Here is a 22,385-nt window from a genome sequence, read left to right as displayed (position 1 = left end):
GACAAGATCCAGTTTCTTGGAAGAGGATGTAACATAGGTGCGAGTCTTCTGTCTTAGGTCGGAGGTAGCCAAACAAAAGGTAGAGGGCCAAAGACAAATGATTTATTATTTCCGGAGAACTGAGTCCTAGACAGAGGCTGTTAGAAGCTGTGAGTAGCTGGGGAGACAGGTGCCCGTCCACAGAAAGATTCAAGGCCAGCTGAAGACACAGGACTTGATTCGTCCTGGGGAGACACTGTCAGTTAAGGGAGCAGTGGAACAATATAAAATTTACATTTTATCTTCTGGCTGTTTCATGGCTGATGCATCTGAGAAAGACAATACCAGCAGCTTTGCGCATTGCAGTAATACTGTTTGGGAGAGAAAAGAGCCTTAGCTAGGGCTGAGAGGGGAGGAGTGTTGAAGAGGATGGTAGGAGAAACACAGAGGAGATGAGATTCGTAACGTTTAGTGATGGATTGATATGAGAAGTAGTGAACAGGGAAAAATCAAGAACGATGCCCTGAGTTCTGGCTTTTAGTTACCTAGATGGGTGGTTATGACACTCACTCAGAATTTGGGGGAAGAAGGCATGAAAAGGAAGATGATCAACTTGGTTTTGGACACCTTGTTTTTGAGGTGCCTGGATCATTCTGGAGGAGCACCACAGGTGGTGAGATATTTGAAGGTGAAAGGAATCTAGGCAAGAGATACAGGTTTGGGACTTAGAAGACGACAGGGGCAGTTGAAAAAAAAAATCTAAGTTCAGATTTTGAGCATAGTGAATTCAGGGATCCACTGAAATGGGGAAAGCAAGTCCAAAAATTCAGAAGATATTGAAACCAGCAGCAAATGTGTGGATTATATTTTCTCTAATCACATAAAATATGATTAACAAGATGGTTAAGTCTACCCAAATGCAGAAGGGAAGATATAAAAGATGAAAGGAAATTAACAAAGCACAGAATAAAGAAAATCCATAAAAACCGAGCATCACATCTATTAGGTTTGTGAGAAGGCACCTGGGGGAGAGTCACAGCAATTAGAGAAAATGCTGAGCTGGGAAGATCCTTCCTGAAGTTAACAGTTCTGGGGCTTCGAAGCAAGAGTTCCTACTAGTCAGGGGTTTTTAGTCGTCCTCAGTGGCCCCATCTGGCTCACATTCTAGGACCTAAATTGTGCGGTGAGGATGAGGACATGGTTCTTCTAGTCAAAGAAGTTCTTGTTGCTTGCAAGCATTCACTTAGCACTTCGTAACACACCATTATAAATTTTTCTGTGTTCAATTCACATGTGAATCGAGGCTGGGGAGCATAGCATGTGGTTGGCTCACTTCTGAATAATTTTGTAAACTTAAGCCATGAACCTGTCTTCATTCAGGTTTCATGGGAACTCAGCACTAGCTGCCCACTGGAATCATCTGGGGAGCTTTCATGAAGCAAGACGCGCTGACCCACTCTCTCAGAGATGGTGATTCACTTGTGGTGGGCTAGAGCCCTGGCATTCATGTGGTGCCTCTAATGTGCAGGCAACATCGGGAATCCCTGCTGGCAACCTGCTTTGCTGAATCAGTCGTGGGGGAAGAAACCCATTGCCTATGTACAAATAAATCATGTATATGAATCTATAATCACATTTTTTAAGTGGCTGTTGAGGAATGAACTAGCAAAAAGTCCTAAAAAGGATCATGGAGGGTGCCTGGGTGGCTCAGTGGGTTAAAGCCTCTGCCTTCAGCTCAAGTCGTGATCCCAGGGTCCTGGGATCGAGCCCCGCATCGGGCTCTCTGCTCCTCGGAGAGCCTGCTTCCTCCTCTCTCTCTGCCTGCCTCTCTGCCTACTTGTGATCTCTGTCTGTCAAATAAATAAATAAAATCTTAAAAAAAAAAAAAGGATCATGGAATAGGTTTGGTTTTGTTTGTTGTCTTTAATGTTAAAAAGTACCTATTTGAGGGTGGGGAACTGACTCGGGCATAGAAATCGAGACGTCTATGTTCCTTCGAGCAGCCAGATGTCTCTGAAAGCCTTCCTGTCAGAGCAGGAGAGAGAGGCCTGCTGTGACAGACATTTTACTCACCCCACCCACAAGGATGGAACAGCTACGGCAGATGTATAGTTATAATTACTTATCTTGCAATTTTTGTGCTCTTCTCCTGTTTTCGAAACTATCCACTTGCCTCTCCACTTTCTCTGTGTATCTCCATACAGGCAACACATTCCAAGACTCTTATTCTGATCTGTAGGCTTGGTTACTTGATGTCCTTTGGCTTTGGGCATTTTAATTCCTCTGGCAACTGTTTCTTCCTCTGTACTCAAGTTGGTTGTGAACGTTGAAGGAGGTAATACATCTGAAATGTTTAGCACAGTACTAGACAGATTGTCAGCTCCAGAAGAAAAGGGGTAAAGCCACACAGCAGTTCTGTACATTATTTGTTAAATATTTTTATTGTTTATTTATTTGTCATATCCTCCCCTAGGTTTTTCTCTAAAACAAGCATTTCTGTAGGCTTTCACAGGTGTCTTCATCCTTCTAAGTGTGTTGGCATTTACTTTCTTTGGAGCTAAGGAGAGCCCAAGAAAACAGGCCAACAGTATGGACTGCATCGGATCACCACTCAGCAGTGGTGTTATTGTGCAGATGCCTGGTCTGACCCCACACCCCCCATCTTCATGAACATTCCGTGTGAGTTCCTGGTAGGAAAAGCCAATAATAGCAAATGCCCCTATTCCAGCAGAGCCATCAGAGTTCCTTAAGCCAAATGAATCTGTGAACAAATAGTCTAGATGTCAATGGGTAATGGTCATAGAAAGATATTATACAAGGGGACACTGAATATTACAGGGAAAACAAATAACAGTGTCACTACAATCTGTTTTTTGTCCAGAGCCCTGCATGAAATAAAAAACAATGAACTCACAAAGACCTCAATCCATTAATAGTGACTTTATTTCCTTGGCCATTTCAAGACAGATTTAGTAGTATTGCCTATCTGCAGTTCATTTGTTTCTTATGAAAGTGAAAACATCTCCCACTGAGGAGTAAGAATGATAACTGAGTAGTGTTATCAATCTATTGAAAAAAGTGTGAGATGATAATTGGTCTGTTGACTAAGTAATTAACATGAACTCTACCATACAAAATTCAACAAGAATGATCAAGAAGTTACCAACCTCCAGTGACATATTTTTTTAAAGTAATAGAAGTACAACATGAAAGTACCATTTTATTTTTCCTTGCAATCTTTGGCACGGTTTCTTCCTTTTCTTTATGTCTACGGTCTGGTCCTCTTTCAGCTGGAACTTTTATCTTTCCATTCCACAGTGCTCCTAACTGATTAGGTCTCAAAGCTATTTCAGTGACTCTACATCATACAGTCATTCAGAACACCAAATGCTCGTTCAGTTTTTCCAGACCCTAAAATGTTAGGGTTGTTTTTTTTTTTTGTTTTTGTTTTTGTTTTGTTTTTTTGTTGTTGTTGTTTAAGCATGGGAACCAACCACTTTCTTATTTGGAACTACATGTTCAATGTGATAAGAGAATGCTTTGGCTTTTCACTCCAGAACTGTGTTGCTGGACAGACACCTCCTCTGCCGCCTTCCAGGCTGAGTGTATTTATGAGTCCAGACAAGGGCGAGCTCTAGGCCACCCTGTGATGGAAATGTGTCCAGTTTACCTTAGCTGTTTGCCAGATACTCATTTTAAAGATTTTTTTTTAAATTTATTTATCAGAGAGAAAGAGGGGGAGAGAGCAAGCACAGGCAGACAGAATGGCAGGCAGAGTCAGAGGGAGGAGCAGGTTCCCCGCCGAGCAAGGAGCCCGATGTGGGACTCGATCCCAGGACGCTGGGATCATGACCTGAGCCGAAGGCAGCTGCTTAACCAACTGAGCCACCGAGGCGTCCCCAGATACTCATTTTAAATGAACGGATAAAGGAAGGTGAAGATAGGGGAATGAATTACCAAGGTCAGTTGAGAAACTTCCTTTCACTTAAAAGAGGATGAATTTCCTGTTCCATCACCTTAATTTTCAGAAATTTCTTTATTTCTGTTTCATACTTCGTACCAGGAAAAAATGACTGCGGTCATCTTCGTTGAGATCTTTCAACCAGGTCCACCAGATCAGGCCCACCATCGGTAGGGGCTTCCAGTAGGGTGGTTTCTGCAGTGGGCGCTAGGGGTCAGGATAGAGCCAGGAATCCGATGGGCATAGGGCCATTAAGCTCCTAGGTTAGCTTAAGAGGAACCCATACCCAGCAGTCCCAGAGCAGGAACTCAGTTAAGAGCTATACACAAAAATGAAGACGTGAAGCATGAACAGAGTAAGAAAGCAGGCCTATCACAAATATTCAAAGGACACCAGAGTCAGAACAAAACAGAGATCCTGGGATCCCATGGAAACCTGAGATAGTATCAGGGTAAGTTGGAAGCAAAATCAGCAGATAAAATCAGAACTTCCTGGGGACAGCAGAGGAGATGTTTCTGTGCAACATCTAAGTGGGTTCTAACCACTGCAACTTGTCTCTTGGTTATTAATTAAAGGACTATTTCCTTATGTAATATTTGCAGTTAGTCATACCTTTTGGCCATAAGCTTTTTCATCTTAATTTAAAAGGAAGTAATGGATAGTATAATAATAAAAAAGATAGTATGAAATTCAATCCACCCTTTCCCGAGAAAGCTGTGAATTTTATACTTTTATCAATTTCTATATCTTTTTGTGTGTATGCCCACTAAAAACTGAATATGAACCTATTGTATAAAGGTAGCAGGAAAATGTAATCTGTTTCTAAGGCAGAGTGTTTTGATGGCATAGAGATGGAAAAGGGTTACATATTTTTCTTTGTAAATATTTAAGAACAAGATAGTGGTAGTTGAAATCACCCGGGTAATAAAGGAAAATAATAGGTTTTATGTGTCCTGAAACTTATAATTCTGGGGGAAGCCTCTTTCATTTGATTATAAATTAATTAATTATGAACACAAAATTAGATATGGAAGCAAATAATTATCTGAAATGACAAAAAACCACAAGAAATGTTGTCTTCTAAAATCTGAAAAATACAAGAAGCAAACAGAAAATCTAGAAATATTTTTATTAATAAACTGATACTTCTATAATACCTTGTTTTCCTATGAGGTTTTTTTTTGGCTTTATGTTCTTTATATGATAAAAATTTATAAGATTATTTTTTATGGAAAGAATAGATAATTTGGTCTCTATTAGCATAATTGATCAGAATCTGCATGTGTGCACAGGCTGGCATATATACACACATGTATATAACTGGTTATGTCAAAAAGAATTTTTTTTAGCTTCACACCTTTTTTTTGGTAGCATGATACAAATTTATAGAATTGTAAACAAATTTGGTAAACCTCTCCTAGGTTTCCTCATCTATACTTTTTAAGGTATTTTAGGTTTTCTTGTGCAGTATCAAATCTTAAGTGCTGTTTAAATTGATTTTGGGGGCACTTGGGTGGCTCAGCTGGTTAAGTATCTGCCTTCTGCTCAGGTCATAATCCTGGGGTCCTGAGAGCAAGTGCATGGGGCTCTCTGCTCAGAGGGGAGCCTCCTTCTCCCTCTGCCTGCTGCTCCCCCTGCTTGTGCTCTCTCTCTCTCTCTGTCAAATAAGTAAATCTTAAAAAAAAAAAAATTGGTGATATTCATTTACCAGTTTGTCATTGATGTCCTTGTTGTAATGAGTTTTGTGAGTTCTGAGTTTTGTATTATACTTGTTGCCATCCATATTTTGTGTGAAATCTGAAAAAGAAATTTAAATCTTTTTCCAGGGTTGATGGATTTGTACTTCTTCATTAATTAAATTATCCAACTATGAAGAGCATTGTTTCATTACATCTCTCTAAAAGGTATTTCTTCTCAATAAATGTTGCTTTTGGTAGAAAATTTTTTTAATCTAATGTTTTGTTACCGTCCTCTTCTTTTTTTTAAATGTGTGATAATTTATTTTATTTTATTTATTTTTTAGTTACAGTCCTCTTCTTGATACTTGATTGATTTCATCATGCTCATTATCACTTTTGTTTAATCTTCAGTTAGTTTTTTATGTGAGTATTCTCTCACATCTTTAATAAATGCTGTTAAGGAGATTAAAGAAAGTGCTTTTCATGTATATGAAGTCAGGATATTGTAAATACCCAGACTGTAAATTGTGGTTAAAATGGCCAATTTTCAACTCCACGTTCCCTTGTGATGTGCCCCCAATACTCATGGCCACTTATATATGTCTGATAGGAGAGGAAACATGACAGAGGAAAAATCGCAATGGAAATTGACAGTGTTCTTCACCAGTGGCAGCAAAGACTGTAGTTTTGTACTTTTAGCAAAATCCATGATGCCTAGATTATCCTAGGCAAGTAAGGGGGCCTGAAATTTATGCTTCATTGCACTGGTGGCAAATCTTCTTATGGATGACTCTTAACGTAACACATATGCAATTTGCATATGAAAGTATGAGATATGACCCAATTATTTAAGAATCTGGACGGCACTAGGTAATGCACACACACACACACACACACACACACAAATCATCATTTCCAAATGAGAAAGAGGTGATACTGTAAAGATTTTTTGTTTGTTTGTTTTTTGCAAGCAATCACATCTGCATTAGTGTTTGTAAATACAGTGATACAAAAAGTAGGGAAGAAAAACAGATACTTGGAGAACAAGGAAATAAAAGCTATAGCTTTTTATCTATCTCACACACATATACTCAGAGTGACACAGAACTGGTTTAAACTACCAGTAATGTGTCCTGTCTTGAGATATGATGAAGAAATACTAGCCAACCATAACTTGATGGCTCCTCACCCCAGATTTGGCATTTTTCTAAGCCTTGCCATGCATACTCACCATATTATACCTAGGAAGGTCCACTCTAATTTGGACTATGAATCAGAAAGAATGTATGATTCTTCCTTGGGCTCTATCCCTGCTAAATAGCTCTCCAGATTATACCTTAAATGGAGCAGAATGTCAATAAACAGTGACTTATTTTCATTGAATTGATAATTTTTTCAGGTATTATTATCTATTTTTAAGTGCAGCAAGTGTGTCATTACTTAGTAATCTTATTCTTCATATCTCAATTTTCCCAAAGCTTATGTACATAAACTTGACTCTTATCACTAAGCTCTCAAGTTCTGGCGTTGCTCTTTTTCCATATTTCCAATGGAACAGTGTTGCTTTAAGTCATGTAAAATCTATAAAGGTGGTTATTAATATCATCTACACTGTACAACTGAGCCAAGAATAAAACATAAAGTGCATCTGAACCAAGAAATGATTCCTTTTCATAATGTTTGGTAGATTAAAAGCTGTTGGACATTTAAATGAAATTATTGTACCTGCCAAAAATCCATTTAAATTTTGTGTTAACTCAAATTGTTCCACCAGTTAGTGCAAAGGCTCTGAACTTCTACATGTAGCTCACCTGTTTGAATGATTTGATCCAAAATAAAATTTAGTGCCTAAAACCTCTGGCACTTTAGTTAAACATAGATGATCCTTTCAAAATTTCCTTTATAGTTTTGATTTATGTCTTTCCCTAACTCATCAAATTGGCTTTCTTGAATGCTCTCCTCAGAGTGTTCATTTGATTATTTATCAAATTTTCCTCTGCCGTCCTCTATCCCCTACAAAGAAATAGCAATGCCATCTTCTTTGGAAAGGATGTCATGCTGTAGGAAACCCAGTATAAATCAAGAATTGCACTTTTCTGTCACTAATCTTGTTATTCTTTTGAAACAGGGAGAAATCCTTTTGTGAAACCAGTTGTGACTCAGTGAATGTAGGGTCTTCCTTTCCTCTGTGGAAGGAGGAAGGATTTTTAGAACAAAGAACTACTTTTTGAAGAATCTGGGGAATGTTAGGTGTAAGATTAATGGATGTCTTGTAAAACCTAAGTTTTTCTTGTGTTTTCCAGGCAGTGCTTTGCCCTCTATTAGATAATAACCAAATATTCTTAAATCCAGTTTCTTTTCTTTCTTTCTTTCTTTTTAAGATAATTTATTTATTCATTTGAGAAGGAGCACAAACAGGGGGAAGGGCAGAGGGAGAAGCAGACTTCCCACTGAGCAGGGAACCTGACAAGGGGCTTGATCCCAGATGCTTAATCAACTGAGCCACCCAGATGCCCCTTAAATCCAGTTTCTAGTTGGAGGCATGACAATTAAAATTGTTGTCAATTCCCTGGTCATTTGATTCAGAAACTGTCTTTACTGTAATTTACAGAATGGCTACATATGTGGATAATTTCTAAAGAATTTCATTCAATTTACCAAATACTTATGAAAACCATTATGTTTTGGTATTATGTTACTAACTGTGGACAATCTGAAAATAAAACAGATAAAGGTTTTACCTTTGAGGAACTGACAACTCAGTAAAGGAAATTAAATAAGCATCCAAATAAATATAGTGTAAAATTCAGTAAGAGAAATAACTGAAATATGTTATAAACAAATAATAGGGAAAATATATATCAAGTTTGGGAAGAATCAGGAAAGCCTCCTGAATACAGGGTCATTTGAGATGGGCCTCAAAGGTTGAGAGATTTGTAGACCAAGGAACCTCTCTTGAGCTTGCAAATGAGCAAAACCAAATAAAAAACAGAGAAAGAAATATAGCCAAGGGACCCTGTTGCTTTCTAATATTAATTTTTCCCCTAAGTTCATTTTATGTCACTCTGGACAAATTATTCTCATTTATCTTGTCCCTAAAATGAAGATATTGGGCTGTTGATTCTAATGTGGTCTATAGTATATGAAGTAGGGACAACAAACAGGAGTTAGTGATATGAGTTAGTGAAATAAATTGGTGGGGGAAAGGGGGTCAGAAGACTTCAAAGTTCTCTCTATAGCTCTGGAATTGTATAATTAAATACAAATCTAGCACCAGGTTCTATTATCATATTCTGACCAGAGGCAAGCAAACATTTCTTTTTCATTTTTTAAAAAAATTGTGTATTCTATCAATGAGCAGCACTGACCTTTGCACACAGTAGTTGGGCAATAAACTCTTTATCAGGTAAATTACTTATTATTAAGGTTTGTATCTTTGGCTTTCATTTGAAACATATTCCTCTGTTTCCTCATTTTGTTTGTCTCTTTGTGGTGTTTTTTTTTTTTTTTTTTTTTTGTCTGTGTTAGGCAAAATAGCTACCTCTCTCAGTCTTGAAGGAGTGGCCTTGTGTAGGAGATGAAACTTATAGTTCAACCTTGCACTAGTTCTTGGTTGTCTCTCAAACCTTTGTGATTATTGAAGTGGCCTGATTTGTTCTTGATAGATCATGGTTGTTGAGGGTGTACCAAGACTTGTCAGTGTTCTAAAAGGGGGGATCTCAATTAACACCAGTTTTATGCTGATTGGAAGCCAGATCCTCAGAGATCAGCTTTTAAAGTGTGCAAATATTTATAATCATGTGGGACTATACTTGTAAACCCTGCTGATCCCACTGAACTGTAAACCACCTGGTCTGGAGGTACCCCCTAGGAACAAATATGTGGAGATTAGACAACATGCTACTGAACAACCCATGGGTCCACAATAACAAAAAATCAAAGAAGAAATAAAAACCCCTTGAGACAAATGTAAATATAACATATCAAAATCTATAGTATGCAGCAAAAGCACTTCTAATAGGGAAGATATAGCCCTACACCAAGAAATAAGAAAAATCTCAAGTAAACAATCTAATTTTAACCTAAAGGAACTAGAAAAAGAATAACAAATGAAGCATATAGTTAGTAAAAGAAAGGAAATTACAAAGATCAGAGTGGGCATAAATGAAGTAGAGACTAACAGACAATGAAAAAAACCAATGAATGAACTTCTCTTTTAACTACTTAACTTATTTACTACTTTAACTTAGAACTTAAAAGTAGTTAAAAGAGAAGTTACAACTAATATCACAGAAATAGAAAGGTTCCTAAGAAACTACTATAAATAATTATACACCAATAAATTGGATAGTCTAGAAAGACTGAATTATAAACAAGTAGAAAAATCCTGGGGCACCTGGGTGGCTCAGTGGGTTAAGCTTCCGTCTTCAGCTCAGGTCATGATCTCAGGGTCCTGGGATCGAGCCCCACATTGGGCTCTCTGCTCAGGGGGAAGCCTCCTTCCCCCACACCCTGCCTGCCTCTCTGCCTACTTGTGATCTCTGTCTGCCAATAAATAAATAAATAAATAAATCTTAAAAAAAAAAAAAAGAAAAAAAATCCTATTAGATTGATTACTAGGGATGCCTGGGTAGCTCAGTTGGTTAAACATCTGCCTTCAGCTCAGGTCATAGGTCATGACCCCAGGTTTCTGGAATCAAGCTCCATGTCAGGCTCCCTGCTCAGCAGAGGAGTCTGCTTCTCTTTCTCCCTCTGCCCCTGCTCGTGTGCTCTCTCTCTCAAATAAATAAATAAAGTCTTTAAAAAAAAATTTTGTTAAAAAAATAAAAAGACTGATGACTAGTAGGTAATTAAGTCACAATCTGAAACCTCCCAACAAAACAGAAGTCTAGGGCAAGATGGCTTTACTGATCAATTTTGCCAAACATTCGAAGATTACACTTCTTAAAGTAATTTCACGAAGTCAGCATACACTGATACCAAACCAGACAAGAACACCACAAAAGAAAATTGTAGGCCAATATCCCTGATGAAGATAGATAGTCAAAATCCTCAACAAAATTTTAGCTAACTGAATTCAACAATGCATTAAAGGGATCATACACCATGATCAACTGGGATTTATTTTAGGGTTAAATGGATGGTTCAACATTTTGCAAATTCATCATCATGATACAGTACATTAACAAAGCAAATGGATTTCATGATCATCTCCATAGATGCAGAAAAAGGATTTGACAAAATTCAGCATCCATTCATGACAAAAACCCAACAAAGTTGGGTACAGAGGGAATGTAACTCAACAAAATAAAAGCCAGATATGACTGGTCCACAGCAACATCATACTCAAAAGTGAAAAGCTGAGTTTCCTTTAAGATCATGAACAAGACAAGGATGCCCACTCTTGTCACTTTTATTCAACATAGTATTAAAAGTCCTGGCCAGAGGAAATAGGCAAGCAAATGAAATAAAAGACATTCAAATTGGAAAAGAAGTAAAACTGTCACTATTTGCAGATATGATTTTATATATAGAAAACTCTAAATACACTACCAATAAACTGTTAAAACTAATAAATTTACTAAACTGTAGGGTATAAAATCAATATACAAAAATCTGTTGTGCTTCTATATACTAACAATTAAACTATCAGAAAAAGAAATTAAGAAAATTATCCCATTTATAGTTGCATAAAATAATACCGAGGAATAAAGTTAACTAAAGAGGTGAAAAACTTGTACTCTGGAAACTATAAAAGACATTGATAAAAAAAAAATTGAAGACACACACACAAAAATGGATAATGTTCATGGACTGGAAGAAGTCATATTGTGAAGATGTCCATATTACTCAAAACAATTTACAGAGTCAATGCAATCCCAATTAAAATTCCAGTGGCATTTTTCCCCAGGAACAGAACAAACAATCTTAAAATTTGTGTAAAGTCACAGAAGACCCCAAATAGCCAAAGTAACCTAGAGAAAGAACAAATCTAAAGGCATCATTCTCCCTGATTTCAAACTAGGCTGCAAAGCTAAGTAACCAAAACAATATTGAATTGGCATAAAACAGACATATAGATTAATAGAATAGAATGGAGAGCTCCGAAATAAAGCCATGCATATAGGGCCAATTAGTTTAAGACAGAGGAGGCAAGAATGTGCAATGGGGAAAGACAGTCTCTTGAATAAATGGTTTTGGGAAAATGGGACAGTCACATGCAAAAGAATGAAACTGGACCACTTTCTTACACCATATACAAAAATAAACTAAAAATGGATTAAAGACTTGCATGTAAGACCTGAAACAAAAATCCTAGAAGAAAACATAGAAAGTGAGCTCTTTCACATTGATTGGTATTGGTGATGAATTTTTGGATCTGACTCCAAAATCAAAGACAGCAAAAGCAAAAATAAACAAGTAGGAGTACATTAGACTAAAAAGCTTTTGCACAGCAAAAGAAAAAAAAATCAATGAAATGGTAAGGTAATGTACTGCAAGGGAGAAAATATTCGCAAATTGTATATCTGATAAGGGGCTAATATACAAGATATATAAAGAGCTCATATAGTTCAAGAGCATAAATAAATAAATAAATAATAAATAAAGCCAATCTGATTTAAAAATGGACAGAGGATCTGAATAGACATTTTCCCAAAAAGGACATACAGATGGCCAATGAGCACATGAAAAGATGTTCAACATCACCATCTCAGGGAAATGCAAATGAAAACCACAATGAGATATCACCTCATACCTATTAGAATGGCTACTATCAAAAAGACAAGAAATAGTAGGTATTGAAAAGGCTACAGAGAAAAGGAACCCTTGTGTACAATTGGTGCAGCCACTATGGAAAACAACATGGAAGTTTCCCACAAAATTAAAAATAGAGCTACTGTATGATCCAGGAATTCTATTTATCTGAAGAAGAATGAAAACACTAATTCAAAAATATTATATATACCTTTATATTCATTGCAGCATTATTTACAATAGCCAAAATGTGGAAACAAGCTGAGCCCATTGAAGGTTGAATGGAGAAAGAGGATGTGGTGTGTATACACACACACATACACACACAAATACTACTCAGCCATGAAATAGAACAAAATCTTGCCATTTACAGGGATGGACCTTGAGGGTATTATGCTAAGTGAAATAAGTCATACAGAAGACAAATACAATATGATTTCACTTATACATGGAGTTTAAAAAGCAAAACAAATGAAGAAACAAAATAAAACTCATAGATACAGAGAACAGATCGTGGTTGCCGGAGTGGATGTGGGTCGGAGACTTGGAAAAATGGGTGAATGGGGTCAAGAGTTATAAAACTTCAAGTTGTAAAATTAATGTTATGGGGATATATTATACAGGATGGTGACAGCAGTTAAAAATATTGTAGTGTATATTTGAAAGTTGCCAAGAGAGTAAATCTTAAAAGTTCTCATCACAAGAAAAAAATTTTTGTATGGATGGTAATAGATGGTAACCAGACTTTATTATGGTGATTGCTTCACAGTGTATGCAATTATTGAAGCATTATGTTATATGCCTGAAATTAATATCTTATTATGTCAATTATACTTCAATTTTAAAAAAGACTTATAATAAAGATATTTCTAGTTAGCTACTCACAAGCTGCTGTCAGATCAGTGTTTTTTTCAGTGAAAGGAAGTGATATCCATACTACAATGCCTGTGGTGAAGTATTAGAAGGATACCATGTTTGGAGGGACATTGAATGTCTTTAACTAGAGTCCTGAGTTCTCTTATGAAAGGGGACAAAGTTTGAGAGTTAGACAAGAGGTCTTTGGATGCCAATCTCAGGATATGGAATATTCTTTAGGCAATAAATAAATAACAAGAAACCATTGTCAAATCCATAGGGAAAGACCAAAGAGAGGAAATTATTAAATGAGAGGCTTACTTGGTCTTGATTTTGTACTGAGTACTGGGAAATTTGCTTGAGGATCTGATACTGCAATGGGGATAATTTATAGTATTTCATTTCCTTCATTTTCCCTGCCTGTCCTGTCTCCCTGAGGTTATAGCTTGGGAAGTAAATCAAGATTACAGCTGAAACTGTTACCAAAGCACTTAGAAGTTCATATTAATCCTCATTATTATTTTTCCAGCCCAACTCCTAAGGCTCTTTAAGTTGTTAAGTTTGCTTTCTTCTTAGATGGGTGAGATCAGTTTTCTTCCCTAAAGAAAAATATTTCCATGCAAATAGATGCAGTGAATCAGAATACAGGGTTGTTTTGGTTCTAGTGTTTGCATAAGAAATGTAATACATTTATCTATCCCTGTCATGTGACTGTATTTCCTGTTCTCAGAACAATTTACTGTTGACTTTTGTCAGTTCAGACAACATGGGTTTGAACTACATGGTCCGCTTGTACACAGATCTTTTTTCAATTAATACATCATTATCGTACTTTAGATACATTATTTCCTCCTTAAGATTTTCTTAAGGACATTGTTTTCCTCTAGCTTGCTTTATGTAAGAATACAGTATATAATACATACAACAAACAAAATACATGTTAGTCAACTTCATGTTATCAGTAAGGCTTCTGGTCAACAGTAGGCTATTAATAATTAAGTTTTGGGAAAGTCAAAATTTATACCTGGATTTTCAACTGAATGGGGTTGGTGCCCCAAACCCCTTTGTTGTTCAAAGAATTTTGTTGTTTAGAATTTTGCTTTATTTGAATTGCAGTAAAATATATTGTCATAAGCATACTTAATAAAAAACATCAGATAAGAAACATTAAAAAGTAGAAATATTAAATATTAAATATTTATTATTAAATATTAAAAAGTGGAAAAGGGCTCTTCCTTCCTCTGCCTGGATACAATTGTTTGTAAATCGTAATTTGGGTTTATGCCTCTATTTAGGTAGTAACAACTACTGAGTTGCCACATTACTCTTTTTATTCCAAATAGCAATGCTTTTCTTATTTATATATCAGGGAAGAAGAAAATCTCAATAAATCAATAATCCTACATCTTAATAAATCCCATATTATCAAAAATATATCTTGCAGAACCACTTCTCACCACCTCTGTGTTACCAACTCAAGCCACATGATCCCACAAATGGATTATTGATGTCTGAATGGCCTCCCAACTGCTCTTGATGCTTCTCCCTTGTTCCCTACAATGGGTTTAATTATTGTCTCCCCCCAAATTATGCCCACCTCAGAATGTGACCTTATTTGAACTAAGGTCTTCATAGAATTAATTGAGGTGAGGATTGAGATGAGATTCTACTAGGGTAAGGTAGGTCCTAAATCCAATTAGCATGCCCTTATGTGAAAAGGAAAAAGACAAAACACAGAAACACAGGGAAGAAGGAAATGTGAAGATGGAGGTAGATACTGGAGCCATGTATCTACAAGCTAAGGACTGCCAAGGATTGCCACCAATCACCAAAAGCTAGGCAAGAGTACAAGATTGTTACACCTTGATTTTGGACTTATAATAAATTTCTGTTGTTTTAAGCCACCCAATTTGTGATAATTGATTATGGCTGACCTAAAAAACTAATACACTCCCTAACAGTCTGACTTTGTTTCCTTCTACCCTTCTTTGCTCACTCTGCTTCAGCTGCATTGGCCTCTTTGCTTGTCCTTTAACAACCAAAATACAGTTCTGTCTTTTTTTTTTTTTTAAGATTTTATTTATTTATTTGACAGAGAGAGACACAGCGAGAGAGGGAACACAAGCAGGTGGAGTGGGAGCTGTAGAAGCAGGTTTCTCGCCAAGCAGGGAGTTGGATGCAGGGCTCAATCCCAGGACCCTGGGACCATGGCCTGAGCCGAAGGCAGATGCTCAATGACTGAGCCATCCAGGCACCCCTATAGTTCTTTCTTGAGCCTTTACACTTGCTATTCTCTTTCTTGTGGACAGTCTTCCCTCAGGTGTGTGCGTGGCTTGTCCAGTCATCTCCTTAAGTGCTTTTAAAAAGATTTTAAAGATTACTTTATCTTTGAGGTCTTCCTTGATTGTCTTATTAAAATTGCTCATCTCCCAAGGATTTACATGTAAGACCAGAAACCATAAAAATCATAGAAGGAGATATAGGGAGTAATCTGTCTGACATCGGCTGTAGCAACCCTTTTCTAGATATGTTGCCGACTGGGGAAACAAAAGCAAAAATAAACTATTGGGACTCAATCAAAACAAAAAGTTTCTGCACAGCAAAGGAAACTGTCAACAAAACCAGAAGACAAACTACTGAATGGGAGAAGATATTTGCAAATGATATATCCACCCAATAAAGGATTGGTATCCAAAATATGTAAAGTACTTGTATAACACCAAACATCAAACCAACCAAACACCAACCCCCCCCCCCAAATCCCATTAAAAATGAGAAGAAGACACGAACAGGCATTTCTCCAAAGAGAACATACAGATGGCTAACAGACGCATGAAAAGATGCTCAACATCATTCATCAACAAGGAAATGTAAATCAAAACCACAATGAGCTATCACTTCACACCTGTCAGAATGGCTAAAATAAAAAACACAACGAATAACCAGTGTTGCTGAGGGTGTAGAGAAAGAGAAACTCTGATCCATTGTTGACGAGAATGCAGACTGGTCAGCCACTCTGGAAAACAGTATCTAGATTTCTCAAAACATTAAAAATAGAATTACCATATGATCCAGTAACTCCACTACTAGGTATTTACTCAAGGAATACAAAAACACTTATTTGAAAAGATATATTCACCCCCATGTTTATTGCAGCATTATTTATGATAGCCAAATTATAGTAGCAGCCCAAGTGCCCACTGATAGATGAATGGAGAAAGAAGAGGTCGCATATATACACAATGGAATATTACTCAGCCATCCGAAAGAATGACCCATTTGCAACAACATGGATAGATCCAGAGAGTATAAGGCTAAGTGAAATAAGTCAGTCAAAGACAAATGCCATATGATTTCACTCATATGTGGAATTTAAGAAACAAAACAGGCAAAGGGGAAAAAAAAGAGACAACCCAAAAAACAGACTCTTAACAAGAGAACAAATAGATGGTTACCAGAGGGGAGGTCAGTGGGGGGATGGGTGAAATAAGGGAAAGAGATTATGATGATGAGCACTGAGTAATGCATAGAACCATTGAATCACTATATTGCACACCTGAAACTAATATAACACCATATATTAGCTATACTGGAATTAGAATTTAAAAACATGAAGACCTAGAGCAGAAAGAAAATCTTAAAGAAAGTTAAAATTGCACATTTTCCTCTTTCCCCTGCCCACTGCTTATCCTTCTTTCTTGCTTTATTATTCTTCCTAGTGCTGATTACTCTTTGGCAAATATTTTACTACTTCATTTGCATATTTTATGGCTCCTCCTTTGCTCTGTAGGCTGTATGGGTGGGGGTTTTTACTGTTTCTCTCACACCCATGTCCCCAACACCTGTAATGTCACAGCATGCCCAGGCATAGAAGAATGAATGCTTAACCTAAGGGTTCTTTTACTTCACATTTATTTTTCTAATTAATTAATTAATCCATCAAATATTTATTGAGTCTCTAAGCTCAATGCTTTGGTGACTATTACGACTCATCAGATTTGGCTGTTGCCATCAGAGGATTTAAAACTTAAAAGGGTATATATTATATTATATTGTATTATATCACATCATATATATTTTATATAGATATAGATATAGATATAGATAAATGAAGGTAAAGGAAAGGCACTGAGGTAAAAATACCATGGTTCAAACATTGTGTCTGCTATTATTTGGGGGCATTTAAAATGTTTAATTCAGGGCGCCTGGGTGGCTCAGTGGGTTAAAGCCTCTGCCTTCGGCTCAGGTCATGATCTCAGGGTCCTGGGATCGAGTCCCGCATCGGGCTCTCTGCTCAGCAGGGAGCCTGCTTCCTCCTCTATCTCTCTGCCTGCCTCTCTGCCTACTTGTGATCCCTCTCTCTGTCAAATAAATAAATAAAATCTTTAAAAAATAATAAAATGTTTAATTCATATTTTTATAGATGATGTTTTTTGAAAAGTCACAATACAGACCAGTGAATGTCAATACGAATACAAAGTGCTAAAGAGCCCAGAAGGGCAGTGATCATTTTAGGCAAAGGTATTCGGGAAGGGTGTCCTGGGGAAGGTAGTATTTGAACAAAACTATGAGGGTATGTGTGATTTTGGTTGATGGAGACTATCAGACTGTAGGGCAAAGAGAGCAAATGATGCTGTAATACACTGTGTAATAATGCAGTGATCTGGCAAATGTGGCAAATGTGGCAATGCAGTGATCTGGCAGTGTGTCTGTCTGGCTTTAGTGGGAGAGAATGCTGGAGAGGCAGACGATAGGTGGGAGTATCTTGCACATCATACTGTTTTTATTTGATTCTTCTAATTGTGTTCGGGAGAGGGAGAAACAGGGATAGGAGGAGCGTGCCCTTCAAGTATATTTGAAAAACTTGAGGACTCAGTCTTTTGCCCTTAAATCCCTATGCATCATTTGTTTCTTCTCCCTTGACCCATCCATTTTAAGCCCTAAAGCCCCATACTCCACCCAGGACTCCAAAAGAGTCTGGTCCTAGTAGAAACGGGGAAGTTGAATGAATAAGAGGGATTAATTGAGCCCATTTTCCATTCTTGGTTAGCCTGAGGGGAAGAAGTATTGAGAAGGGAATGTTTTCTAAGTTCTCACTCCCTGACTGAGGTATTTGTCATCTCTAATTCAACCATCCTCTTTGCCAGTCCTGACTTCTGGAACATCATTCTTTTTCATTTGCACGTTCTTTGGTAACCATGCCCTGTCTTGCATGTAGTAGGTACCCATGAAACAGTAAGTAAAGATTTTTACTTCATTTGGCTGGTTTGTGGATCCCTCTCTCTTCCTCTTAGCCTTCCCTAGATGTAAGTTCTTGTGCTTATCATCTTTCCATTCCTTCATCGAGGTCACAGAGCTGGGCACATACCAGACACCCAGTTAAAGTTTATCAAACTGAAATCAGTTCTCCAAGAATAAATGCTATTTCATCACTCTGACTTTCGTATCTATGCGAGTAAATTTCAAATCTTTATCTCTGGACATTTTCTTTCAGTCCTATGTCTCCTGAAATGTAATATTTGTAAAAGAACATTGAATATAAAATCAGGAGGTGGGGATTAAAGTCTTGGCCATGCTCCCTGCTGAGACTGCGTATTTAGAGCAAAATCTGGTATTTCTTCTACTCCCTCTTCTCGTCTGCAGAATAGGGGTGATAATCTTCGTATCCATACCTCCCTGGAAAATGAGCTAAGATGAGTGAATGTGTTGCCAGCAGTTGTGCTCCCCTAGGTCACTGTCCTGGGGATGGGACGTCTTACTGGACTTTTGTCATCATGCTTCAACCCTTAATTCCTCTACAAAGGCTGTTCTTCTTTGGAATCTTCCTTTGTCTATTAATGACACTGCCGGTCTCTTAGGTTTAAAGTTGCTTACCATTTTCTCCTGTCCTTCTTCTTTGTTTTATTTAGTTGCTCTGCAGGCTTGTTGATTCTTCCTTCCAAATGCATTTTCAGTCTGTCCATTCCAGGGTAGAAGTTTGTCCTAAACTCCTACCTTTGTCCCCCAACCGATACCAACTATCTGTGGTATCTCACTACCACGACTTGCTTCACGTATCACCAACCAGATTTATTTTCAAAAACAACTGCTTACATCATCTTACTTTCCGAGAGATCCTGGAGCCGTTTGCTATTGTGTTTCTTTCATTCATACACATTCATCTGTTCTTTCAATTAACCAACATCTTACCCACCCCCCAGCACTTCATCCCCAGCATCTTTTAAATGCCCATCTCATGCCCAGGCTGTGCACGAGATGCTAAAGATGAATGAGAAAAGAACTGAACTCCAGGAAGACTTTTGAATTTTCATCAGAATAAAGAGTTTTCAATTCTGTATATATCCAGCTCAGTCCTAACTTCCTTTCTGCTTCAGCACAATGCTCGCCCCGGCCCACTCTGGGCAATCTAGATTCTTTACTTCTTGACTAACATTTTGCATTCAACTTGATGTCAAGATACTCCCCAGCCCAGCCTGTTCTTTGTCCATTAAGCAAACATGGACTGATCACCTCTGTGCAAGGTGCTCTCCCTTCTGCATACATATTGCAGGGTCTAATTTAAAATGTACTTTTTATGTACAAATATACCTTTACAAAAACAAAAACAAAAAACAAGTAAAATACTTTATCCCAGTTGTGCTCAAGTCTAAAATTCTAATACCTTCATCTGTACTTTATGGGGATACCAGATGCTGAATTAGTCACAGCCTTATGATTTTGCTTACTTGTATGCTTGCCTTGCTTATACGCAATGAGGTGATAGACTCCAGAGGTCTGGAACCACAGAGTCATTGTTAGCTTCCTGTATCCTCTTCTCCCTCCCCTCTCCTTTACCCACCATCGTACAATGAACTGCCTGCAAGAACTTTTGTATAGTTTTCAATAAAATGAAGTACTGAAGGTTGAGATGCTGGCCGACACCCCAGTGCCCATTATGATAAGTCAGCTTATTCATGTTTTTTTCCGTGGATGATTAGTTTTGACAGAAATTGGTATTAGGCCCACACACAGAAAGAGCTTCCATATTCAAATATGTTTGATAAATAATGGGTTAAGTCCAGTTAAACTAGTTTATTTACAGTAGGACTTCTCAGATCTTGAATATGCTCATAGACGCATTGACTTTTTCTAGTGGGGACTCTACTTTCTCCAACTTATTTTATGATAAAACTCAGAATGTTTTTGTTGGGACACATTTGTGGATTTAGTGCTCAACAATCATGCCTCTGGAATTGCCAGTTTTAGATCTCACTACACCTAAGAATGACTGGAGTTCGATTCTGGGTTTTGACAGCTGCACAAAGGACCACATGGCTTCATTCCATCGCACCATTATATCATCTACGTGGTATACCTTGCAGGGATTATCAAAAGCAGCAAGTCATAAAAACAGTATAAAGCATGCGTGGGATGTTATAAATGGGGTCATTACTGATGAGTAAAAGGGTAGCGAAGACCCTATCTATTTAGCTCAGAGAGGTTTTTTGGTGGGATGAGAAGAAGCTGGTAGGCATGTCCAGAGAGCACAAGGTTAGGATTTAGGACACCTGGGTTCCATTTCTGGCTTTGCCCTCAACTGCCTTTGGATTCACTCAGGTCATTGAATCTGTTCAGGTCCCATTTTTTGGGTTTCATTTATAAAATGAGCGGGTTAGGTTGAGTAAGTGCTAAAATACCTCCCAAGCCAAAATGTCCATGTCTGGGGTATGCAACTTCTTTATATTTCAGCTGTGACTCACCTGTACATAGAAATCCATGAGGTGCGCCTAAAGGCGTAGGCGTAGTGCATGAAATATTAGAAATCCATGTAAGACATGTGCAGGTGAGTGGCTCGTGTTTCACATCCTCTCCGGTGGTTTGTGTGCCGGTTTCCCAGAGACAAAATACTCTCTTAGTTTTGAAATGTCATTTCAGTTATGCATTCTGAAGTGAAGAAGCAATGGTCGCCTGGGGAATTTTCAATGTAAATCACAGAGCTAAATCATCACTAATGCATCGTAATGTGACTTTTCTAATGGCTTCTTTAGAAGGTTGTTAGTGGTTCCTTTTCAGCTCTTCCTTTAATTGTGCCAAATGAGAAGAATGTAGGCATTTGGCCACAGCTGGCACACATCCAACTCACTTCATTTGTGAATGATTGCAAAGTTGGACTCTAGACTCCAACAGAGAAGGTGGGAAAACTTTAGTCTATGACAAAGGTTTTCCCCACTCTGAATACCAAAGATTTTCTTTTCTTTTACCTGCACTTTAAACATATTGCTTAAAGGAAGTGAAACACCGAACCACTTTCTCCATTTCCTCTCAGAAATGTTTACTCTAAGACTCCCCCAGCAGGTTTTCATATGGGTAAACAGTCTGGAAGGGTAAATAACTCCACATATAATCAGGGTTTACTCAGTGGCTCACACTGATGTACAGTACTCAGTATTGATTTTATAGGAGTTGCCCAGCTGTTCTAACAGCGAAATAGTTAGAATTCATAGTATGGTGCCCTGGAAAGATAATGGCTGTAGGGCATTTAATTGCAATAGTTATTTAGCTCCCTGTATTTCTGAAAGAACCACGAAAAGATGGTGACTGGGTAATGGCCTTTCTTTCTTTTTTCTTTGTCTTTTTTTTTTTAAGATTTTATTTATTTATTTGACAGACAGAGATCATAAGTAGGCAGAGGCAGGCGGGGTGGGGGGTGGGGGGGGGAGGAAGCAGGCTCCCTGACGAGCAGAGAGCCCCATGAGGGGCTCGATCCCAGGTCCCTGGAATCATGACCTGAGCCGAAGGCAGAGGCTTTAACCCACTGAGCCACCCAGGTGCCCCAATGGCCTTTCTAAAAAGCAAGATACAATTGAAAATAATAGAGATAGGAACCTTTTGTCTCAAGAGTTCACAAACACAATTAGTCAATCACTTGTGCATTTTAGACAATGACCCCAAATACGACAAAGTCCCTGAATATTGTTTATTTTCTATTTTTATCTTATTTAATACATTCATTTCATTTCATGTGGTCAGTCCTCAACCAGCTGATGTCAGATTGTGCTTTTTTTTTTTAATAGATTGTATTTATTCATTTGACAGACAGAGACCACAAGTAGGCTGAGAGGCAGAGGGAGAGGTGGAAGCAGGCTCCCCACTGAGCAGAGAGCCAGACTTGGGGC

The 22,385-nt window shown here is 37.8% G+C and overlaps 1 protein-coding gene across 2 annotated transcripts in view; it reads left to right on the top strand.

Moving 5' to 3' along the window:
* RAB27B (RAB27B, member RAS oncogene family) overlaps window positions 1-22,385 on the top strand; it is a 148,063-nt gene that overhangs the window by 23,998 nt on the left and 101,680 nt on the right. The window lies entirely within an intron of this gene.

This window comes from Neovison vison, chromosome 3, assembly GCF_020171115.1.
Source record: "Neovison vison isolate M4711 chromosome 3, ASM_NN_V1, whole genome shotgun sequence".
In the NCBI taxonomy this organism is placed as follows: Eukaryota; Metazoa; Chordata; class Mammalia; order Carnivora; family Mustelidae; genus Neogale; species Neogale vison.
Note: the sequence above shows the minus strand (reverse complement) of the source record. Positions and strands in the feature narration are given on the sequence as shown.